Source organism: Medicago sativa, chromosome 3 (assembly GCF_051527215.1).
Source record: "Medicago sativa cultivar Bolivia chromosome 3, Bolivia_mono, whole genome shotgun sequence".
Taxonomy (NCBI): domain Eukaryota; kingdom Viridiplantae; phylum Streptophyta; class Magnoliopsida; order Fabales; family Fabaceae; genus Medicago; species Medicago sativa.
The window spans coordinates 27,511,776-27,521,992 of NC_140751.1; the positions used below are offsets into that span (position 1 = coordinate 27,511,776).

Genomic DNA, 10,217 nt, shown 5'->3' on the forward strand with positions numbered 1-10,217 from the left:
AGAAATCAACAAAAAGGAAGCTTAAAGCGTCTGAAGAGAAATTCTCCTGAAGTCCAAAAGTGCTCCTGAAAACAAAGTGCTCCTGAAGACAAAGTGCTCCTGAAGTGGTGACGTCATCAGAAGCTGAAGTTCATCAGAAGCAACCTCATCAGAAGCTCAAAATCCTTGTTGGTCTTTCTTTCCGACTCGGGGTTCTTGACGAACTGCTTGAGCCATCCTTCTTGGATGAGTACGTTCCACAGCATCTTTCAGGTGGATACAATCGTCCGTGACGTTCCTGTGGCATTTGTGGAACCGACAATATTTTGTTTTGTCGACCCCTTTCCTCTCCTGCGATGGAGCCTTAGGTGGCTTGACGCCAGCTTCCGTTAGATCAGCTACTGCAATCTCGGCGAGGATTTTCTCCCTGGACATGGCCACAGTTGTATACTCGGTGAAGCGACCGTTATGTCCTTTGCCTTCACGAGCTACTTTGCCTTCCTTCTTATTCTCATGGAAGGGCTTTCTAGAGGATTCAGCAGCAGGCTCCTCCTTCCTGGACTTGTTGAGGCTGTCTGCTTACAGCTCCTCTTCATATCTGATGTAGATCTTTGCGATCGCTAAGAACTAGTTGAGAATCCTTAGACGATCTAGGGTGACGCCTTTCTTGACGTTTGTGCCTTCACGCAGACCTTTGGCGATGAGGTACCGCTTCATTGTTTCGTCGGCACCTCTTACCTGCACAACTTCTTTGTTGAACCTCTCGATGTAGTCTCAAAGAGGTTCGCTCTTTCCTTGAACAATGGCTTCAAGGGATGCCACTGGCTTTGGTTGCGTCCTTGAAGCGGTGAAGAGGGTTGTGAACTCGTCGTAAAGGTCGCTCCATGAGTCGATGGAGTTTCTCCGTAAGTTCTTGAACCAAGTAACGGCTCCTCGTTGTAGTGTAGTGACGAAGATTTTACATTTTACGACGCCTTGCACCGATCGGTATGTGAGAACCGCCTCGTTGTTCTCGATGTGCTCATCTAGATCCTTCGTCCCGTCGTATGAGTCCATCTGAGGAGGCTTCTCTAGTCTGCGGGGGATAGGAGCTTCCCGGATGCGCCTTGTGAATGGACCGTAAGCATTACGGTCATTCCAGGCATCACGACTATCCTCGGAGCTAGAAGGGGACCAAGAACGTCTGTTGTGTCTTGGTGGAGGTCTCCTTGGAGGAGACCGTCTAGGGAGATCATCTGGGTGACCTCCTTCTGGGGGATCTCCTGGTGTAGCTAGGAGACCTGATGCTTACCGAGTGCTGAGGAGATCTGGAACGTGAAGGGCGAGGGCTCCCTCCTCTTCTGATAGGTGTTGGGGAAGGAGTCTGTCTAGGTCGGACCAACGGGCGCGCTCGCTCCAGATCCATCAGGCGTCGATTTTGTTCCTCGATTAACGACGTCTGTCGTTGAACCGTGCGGAGCAGATTGTTGACTAGGGTACTAGTTGGTGTGGTATCTTCTGGTGTCTCTGTAGGTCGTGGGAGACCTTGCAGATGCCTTTGTTGAAGAGGAACTATTCGTACAGGTTCCTCTCTGGGCGTACCCACAGGAGAAGGTGAAGATGTCATCCCATCAGGTTGAGGGATACGAACTTCACTTCGTATCTCTGAGTTGGCACCGTTGGCAGCCATGGTAATTTTTTTGGAAAGCTTTGGTTTTTAGTAAGGTAAAAACGGGGAGAGCTTGTATTTCCCACAGACGGCGCCACTGATCGTATCTGATCATAAGGTGATTGTCGGTGCTTTAAATGCGATGGTTTGAATAGTGGTAGAATGCGTCAAGAATGCTTCTTGGAACGGCGGGGGGTGTGTACCTACAGGCACTCTGATGCTCAAGTCAGTATAGATCAGAGAGTGAGAGTTAAGAGAGGAAGATAAATTCTACCTTGGGGACTGCTATGAGTCCCCTATATATAGAGGTGGAGGGCTGCAGAGCCGTTGTAATGGCACACCATGCTCTGGCGGTTACGAAATCGTGGGAAGTGTAACCGCTAGAGATTATTGCGGGAACGTGCAGAGAGACGTTGTGGTTCGTTTGAACCGGTCTTGCTTGCTCCGTGCACCCCCCTCGCGGGTAAGGGGTGTGTCGCAAGTAATGTTGCCAAACGTGGTATTTGGGCTTTAGATTGTATTGGGCCTAAGTAAATGGGCCAAAACTCCTTTTGGCCGGTCCAGAACATTATGGTTAGTTGATTTTTTATAACTTGAAAGCAAAAAAACATTTTTTTTAGTTTTAATCAAAATTAAAATTTCATAAAATAAAAAAAAAACACTGTTCTTAATTTTCAAACGTTAGTGCAATAAAAAGAGCGGACGAATATGTTAATTGAAGTTTTGTTAATGTCAGAGGTAATTGACAAAACTTGCAATTTCAGGAGGAAACAACCTATTTACTCAAAAACATATTTAAAGACTTAGAAGGACATCATCTTTTTCTTAAAAAAAAAAAAAAAAAAAAAGTTTAAAGGGACAAATATGAAATTTAGAAAGAAAAAAATTAAGGCTTAATTGCACTTTTGCCTCCTATATTTTGCCAATTGTGCGATTTTGCACCCCATTGTTTCAAACGAGCGATTTTGCACCTTATATTTTGCCAATTGTGCGATTTTGCACCCCATTGTTTCAAACGAGCGATTTTGCACCCCATAGTTTTCCCCCTTTCTGATTTTGCACCCCAAAAAATAAAAAAATATCCAGTTTTTTTCCAAAAAATTTAAGAAAATCGAAAAAATTTAAAAAATTAGAAAATATAATCAATTTTTTTTTAAAATTCTGGAATTTAATTTTCAAAATACAAAAAAAAAGTAAATTTTCAAAATTTTAAAAAAAGGTCAGATTTTTTTTAGGAAAAAAATTTAATTTTTAAAAATCTGGATGCCAATTTTAAAAAAGGTCAGATTTTTTTAAAAAATTCTGGAAAAAATTTAATTTTTAAAAATCGGGATACCAATTAAAAAAAAGGTCAGATTTTTTTTAAAATTTACTTTTTTTTTGTATTTTGAAAATTAAATTCCAGAATTTTAAAAAAAAAATCTGATTATATTTTCTAATTTTTTTCTAATTTTTTGGAAAAAAACTGAATATTTTTATGATTTTTTGGGGTGCAAAATCAGAAAGGGGGAAAACTATGGGGTGCAAAATCGCTCGTTTGAAACAATGGGGTGCAAAATCGCACAATTGGCAAAATATAGGGTGCAAAATCGCTCGTTTGAAACAATGGGGTGCAAAATCGCACAATTGGCAAAATATAGGGGGCAAAAGTGCAATTAAGCCAAAAATTAATAGTGAAATTATATATTTGAGCAGATATTATGAAGTCCACCGCCAGGTTGACCGAAGACAATAAACCGACGACGATTTAAGTTGATATAGCTGCTTTTCTTTTTCGTCATTATTTTTCCTTCCAACAAAGACATAATTCGATCTGTGGCTGACATTCATAGATCTGTTATGGATAATGAATGGGAGCGCGAAAAGTTTGCACGTATTAGGATTAGGCCGCCGAATGAAGTGTTTTTAAGTTTTAGAGGGGAAGATACTCGTTCTTCCTTCATTTCACATCTTTATGCTTCACTTCGAAACGTCGGGGTTAAAGCTTTCATGGATGAAGATTCGATTCAAAGAGGAGGTCATATTTCAACATTATTACCGAAAGAAATTGAACAATCTAAAATTTCTATTGTTGTTTTTTCAAAAAATTATGCGGATTCACGATGGTGTCTCAATGAGTTGCTGAAGATAATGGAGTGTCACAGAACCAAAGCACAGATAGTGCTACCAGTGTTCTATGATGTTGATCCCTCCGAGGTTCGTCACCAAACTGGTGAGTTTGGACAAGCTTTTGAAAGTCTCTTGAGCACACTTTCGAAGAAGAAGCAGAAGAGGAAGAAGAAGAAGTCACTCAAATGGAGAGAGGCTCTTCGTGGGGCTGCTGCCTTTGCTGGCTTTGTGGTTTTAAACTCCAGGTAATTTTCAAATGTTAAGTGATGATGACATGACATGAAAATATTGTTAATTAACTTAGTTGTTACGTTACGTATCGTTTCTCATGTCTATTAGAATAGAGTAATGATATTTCGACATCCATTTGATGACAACTTTGTTGACAACCTTGTTTTTCTCACTTCTTATTGGTCAAAAACAATGGAGAGAGAAAAAGGAAGAGAGAGAATAACAACATTATGTGAGTATGAGAGACAAAGTTGTCCAAAAGTTGTCAAAAAGTGGTTGTCAAAATATCATTCCTCATTAGAATATAACAATATCTTTTATATTTAGCAAAATTACGTGTAAAATATTCTAATTTACATATTCTAATAACGTCGGCAAATTCAACCGCAAATGGTTATATGTAGAAAAAGTCATACTAGGCCAATCCACATTGGCTCAGTTGGCAAAAGGAGCGGGCCACTTCCTTGCAGAAGGTTGTGTGTTCGACTCCCGCTGCCGATGTGAGGATGGGATTGGTGGGTGATCTGTAAGTACCTCTATAAGCGCTCTTGGGAAGAGATTCCTCTGAGCCCTGAGGCCTGCCCTGACCCTGGTGGTTACCGGAGCCGAACCCACCTAAACTTTTTGTAACAAAAAAAAAGAAAAAGTCATACTAGGGGGAAAAAAAAACTCTCTGGATTCAGAAGCGAAGAACTAAATTGTTAATTATGCAAAATAGAGAGACCAAAATTATATTTGAGCTATTCCACCATTACCACTTTCAAATCAGAGTTCTATGTGGATTTATTATGAGTCAATTTTTTTTTTTTTGGTATAGAGTCAATTTGGTTTTATTAAAGTGTTACTTATTAAATTAAGGGAGTGTTTGCTCCAAAAGAGGAGAGAGATAGGATGGGAGAGACTCAGTGAGATATTGTGTTTAGTTGAGGGGTGGGAACATGTTCTTAACAAATAGTGCCTAATAAAAAGATGACTGTTACAAAAAGTGTCTCATCAGAAGTATATTTAGAAAATATGTTAACAGAAATAACTGCAACAAAAAATGCACCGGGTCTTTTATGTTTTATTATTAACACAACAAAAATTTCCTTTGCCACAAGCATCATATTCGATTTTAAAAAGATAGAAAATTGGGTAAGCAAGCACTAGTGAAGTAGTTAACACTCATATCCTTATTTATTAATTTTGTTACGTCTGCAGTAATTTGACCTAATTTTTTCCCGCTCATTTGCTTTACTAGGTTTGCAATTGTTTAATCTAACAAATTCCATCTAAAAAAATGCATCGCACCAATTTCATTCCTATCCGTTTTTTTTTTTTTTTTAAGAAAATATTTTCTACACTTATCCTTATTTATTAATTTTGTTACGTCTGCAGCAATTTAACATAATTTTTTCCCGCTCATTTGCTTTATTAGATATGCAATTATTTATCGTAACAAATTCCATCTAAAAAAATGCATCGCACCAATTTCATTCCTATCCTCTAGCCTTTTTTTTTGAAGAAAATATTTTCTACACTTATCCTTATTTATTAATTGTTACGTCTGCAACAATTTAAACTAATTTTTTCCCGCTCATTTGCTTTATTAGGTTTGTAATTATTTAACCTAACAAATTTCATCTAAAAAATGCATCGCACCAATTTCATTCCTATCCACTTGTCTTTTTTTTTTTTTTTGAAGAAAATATTTTCTACACTTATTTGATGTTGCACGTTTGTTTTAGAAACAATGAGCATATCAATGATCACGTTTGATGTCTTCTATTTTATACTTTTTTTCCGGCTACCCTAATTTCTATGTAAACTTGGTTATATATACCCGAATTATTGATAGGATTACCGATTTTTATTTTATAATATTTTTAGATTTCATACATTTTATGAAGTGTTTTATTTTGTCTGCTATGGATTATCACGTGTTATTTTTTCACGGTTACCTATTATATATTGCATTTTATTATTTGCATGTCAATCCCTTTACAATAAACCCGAGCGGAGCACGGGTCAAAAATCTAGTTTAGGTATAAAGATAACCACTTTGCTACCTTGTTTGAATTTGAATTTATCTTTATAGACCAAACTAATCAAAGATTTTGTTATTCTTCTTGAATTAGCTATACTTTTGTGAAGTTGGACATTCCAAAATAGTTGATTGAACTTTACACCTTTTTGAAAAATAATGTGACCAAATATTCAATTAACTGTTTACCAAATCCACACTCACACCATTGAAAAGAGGTAAGTGTGGCTGAATATGGAGATATAAGGTTTAAGTGCTTTTTCTAACTCTTAAAAACTCTGTTCTTTGTGTGCACATGAATTTCTTAACCATCCCTTCTTTCTACATATGTCCTATACAAAAGTTTTAAAATTTTCCGTTCTGACAATAGTTGTCCTACATATCAATTCCTATATGAATAAACCTTCCAAATGTTAGTTAGCTTTGACTTCCATCTAACAACTCCTCGATCAAGCCAACAAAGAAAAATAAATCCTCCCCTCCTAAATCCTTGATCCAAACACACTCTTAAGATGACATCATTTTGTGTGATTTTTGTCTCTCCTTCATCGGGAAGAGTCGTTCCGTATATTTTCTTAATCAGTGAAATAATAATTGATGATTTCTGTACAATTTACTGTTTAGTGTCTATTGGACAACAACTTCATTGTCATTGCAATAATTTTTGAACAACTGAACTTAAACCCACACTTACACTCCTCTTACTGCAATTTCTTCCTCAAATTTCCCATCTACTTTGGACTCACACATACATGTGCATATATATACACATACATATATGTCGGCGTGGTCCTGCCTGTGTGTATAGGCTTATTCATCTTTTCTTTGGTTCATTTTTATAGGAATGAAAGGGAGGCAATCGATCATATTCTTGAAAAAGTTACTATTTTGCTTGACAAGACAGACTTATTCGTTGTTGATAATCCAGTGGGAGTCAAGTCTCGAGTGCACGATACGATTCAATTACTAAACATTCAACAATCAAATGATGTTCTGCTACTAGGGATTTGGGGTATGGGGGGAATTGGTAAAACAACCATTGCAAAAGCCGTTTACAATGAAATCTCTTGCGATTTCAGAGGTAGGAGTTTCCTTGCAAATATTAGGGAAACCTGGGAGCATACTGATGGAAAAGTGTCTTTACAAGAACAACTTCTGTTTGATATCTTAAAAAAAAACAACTACCAAGATATCAAACATCGACTCTGGGAAAAATACATTAAAGGATATGCTCTGCGATAAGAGAGTACTTCTCGTGCTTGATGATGTGGATAGTTTGGACCAACTAGATGCTTTGTGTGGAAGTCGTAAATGGTTTGGTTTAGGGACTAAAATAATCATTACAACCAGAGATAAACATATACTTACAGCAAATGGAGTTGATCAGGTGTACATGATGGAAGCAATGGATTATAGTGAATCAATTGAGCTTTTTAGTTGGCATTCATTCAAGCAACCAAGGCCTAGAGATGATTTTTTTGAAATTTCTAAAGAAATAGTTGACTACTCTGGGGGATTGCCTCTAGCTCTAAGAGTCCTTGGTTCCTATTTGTTTGAAAGGGTAGTAGCAGATTGGAAGTGTGTATTGGAGAAAATCAAAATAATTCCCAATGATAAAGTACAACGGAAGTTAAAAATAAGCTATGATGGTTTAAATGATACCGAAAAAGAAATATTCCTTGACATAGCTTGTTTCTTTATTGGGATGGACCGAAACGATGTTACACAAATATTAAATGGGTGTGGACTTTTTGCTGATATCGGAATAAGTGTCCTTGTTGAGCGAAGCCTTGTAACTGTCGATGATAAGAATAATACACTTGGAATGCATGATTTGTTAAGGGATATGGGAAGAGAAATTATTCGTGAAAAATCACCAAAGGATCCTGAGGAGCGTAGCAGGTTATGGTTTCATGAGGATGTGCTTAATGTTTTATTTGAAAAAACTGTAAGCACCTCATATACCTATTTTCATGATTTAAAATTTATAACACATAAGTAAGCTAAAAACATTTATGAGTTAGTTGGTACATGGATATAGTTTGTTGATTAACATAATAACTTCTAAAATTAGCTCGTTGATAATTTAAGTTTGTTGTGCTTTATGACTTCTAACAATCTGTCGGTTTAGTCACATGTTTTTTCATCTGTTTTGTATCTGTTTTTTACATTTGGGTCAATTATATTTCATAGGGAACAAAAGCTGTTGAGGGTCTAGCTTTGAAGTTGCCAATAATTAGTTCAAAATGTTTTAGTGCTAAAGCATTTAAGAAGATGGAGAGACTAAGATTGCTTCAACATGCTGGAGTACAACTTGATGGAGATTTCAAATATCTTTCAAGAAAACTAAGATGGCTGTGTTGGAAAGGATTTCCTTTATCATTCATACCTTCAAACTTTTGTCAAAGAAATTTAGTGTCCATTGAGTTAGAAAACAGTAAAATGATATCTGTGTGGAAGGAGACCCAGGTATTAATTATAATTTATGTTTTTTGCATTTCACATATTATTTTCACTTTTCATGGTAACAACTTCCATTAATATTTATGTTCTTGCAGAGGATGGAGATGCTGAAAATCCTAAACCTTAGTCATTCTCATTACCTGATGCAGACCCCAGACTTCTCAAATTTGCCTAATCTTGAAAAGGTACTACTCGCAGATTGTCCCATGTTGTCCGAGGTTTCTCCTAGCATTGGAGATCTCAAGAAAATTCTTCTGGTTAATTTGGAAGACTGTGTTAGCCTATGTAGCCTCCCAAGAAGCATTTATAAGTTGAAATCTCTGAAAACTTTCATTCTTTCTGGTTGTTTAAAGATTACCAATTTGGAAGAGGACATAGAACAAATGGAATCTTTAACCACTCTGCTTGCAAATAACACTGCAATAACAACATTGCCCTTTTCAATAGTAAGGTCAAAAAGTATTGTATATATTTCTTTGTGCGGCCATGAAGGATTCTCATGTGATGTGTTTCCATCTATCATTAAGTCTTGGATGTCCCCAACAAATAATCTCCGATCCCATTTTCAAACATATACTATCATGTCATCTCATGTTCCTTTAGATGTACCACGTAGTAGTTCCCAGGAACTATCATCAATTTCCAAGTACCTTCCAAGCATTCGCAGTCTTTGGGTGAAGTGTAGCTCAGAACTTCAAGTTTCTCATGATGCGGCAATTATTTTGGATTCCTTATATGCCAAAAATTCTAAAGAATTGGAACCAACTACAACAAAAGTATCAAGAAATTCCTCCAATTCTCTTTTCATTCAAATGGGAATGAATTGTCAAGTTGCAAATATTCTTAAAGGGCTAATTTTACAGGTTTCACTCATTCTCCCTTGCGCGTTTTATTGTTAATATTATTGGTTTGTCAAATGTAATTAAGAAGTCTAATATTGGATTAAGTGGTGGAACCATATATCCCATGCCTTAGGTTTGGGATGAACATCTGTCTTGAATCCACTTTTGATCCAACGAATATATTGTTCGATTAAATTCTGACCCTTTTTTCCTTGCACAGAGTATGCGTGGTGGTTGTGTTCTCCCGAGTGATAGTTATCCAAATTGGTTAAGCTTCAATTGTGACGGTTCTTCTGTAATTTTTAAGGTCCCGCAAGTGGAAGAGCATAACTTAAAAGTCATTGATGTGCATTGCCACCGCGGATAACATAACACCGGATGGTCTTAAAAATGTGTTAGTGAAAAATTACACAAAGGCCACCATTCAGATCTATAAGAGTGAAACATTAGCTTCCTTGAAGGATGAGGAAAAGCAGAATGTAGTATCAAGTATAGCACCCGGAAACAAAGTGGAGGTTGTTTTTGTTTTTGGGGACGGTTTCATTGCGAAGGAAACAATGATTTATCTTGTATATGAAGAATCAGTTGGCAAGAAATTGGAGCTACACCGTGAACCAGATTCGAATATCATTGCTTTTGGTGTTGATGAAAATGAATGAAGTGTCAAGAGGATCTGTACTCAAGAGGAGCCCACAGATGACTTCAATCAGAACAAAATTAAAAAGAAAAAAAAGAAAAGAAAAAGAAATTTTTTTGAAAAAGAAAACAATGGATGGGTAAAATTCAATTCTTATGGTCCCTGCAATCCTTTCTATTGGCAACAATTGTTTTACATTTGTGGCTGAAAGTTTCTCAATTTTATTTATGATGAAGTTATGTAATCCTAAATAGATATGAAAAATTATAATCCTTTCTTTTGCAA

General features: G+C 36.7%; 1 pseudogene across 1 annotated transcript; it reads left to right on the top strand.

The window, feature by feature from the left end:
• Nucleotides 1-3,419: 3,419 nt before the first annotated feature.
• LOC146936847 (disease resistance protein RUN1-like) lies at nucleotides 3,420-10,217 on the top strand (annotated as a pseudogene). The gene is made up of 5 exons (XR_015030745.1): nucleotides 3,420-3,981; nucleotides 6,833-7,938; nucleotides 8,184-8,459; nucleotides 8,549-9,316; nucleotides 9,516-10,217. The product of XR_015030745.1 is annotated as a disease resistance protein RUN1-like (transcript).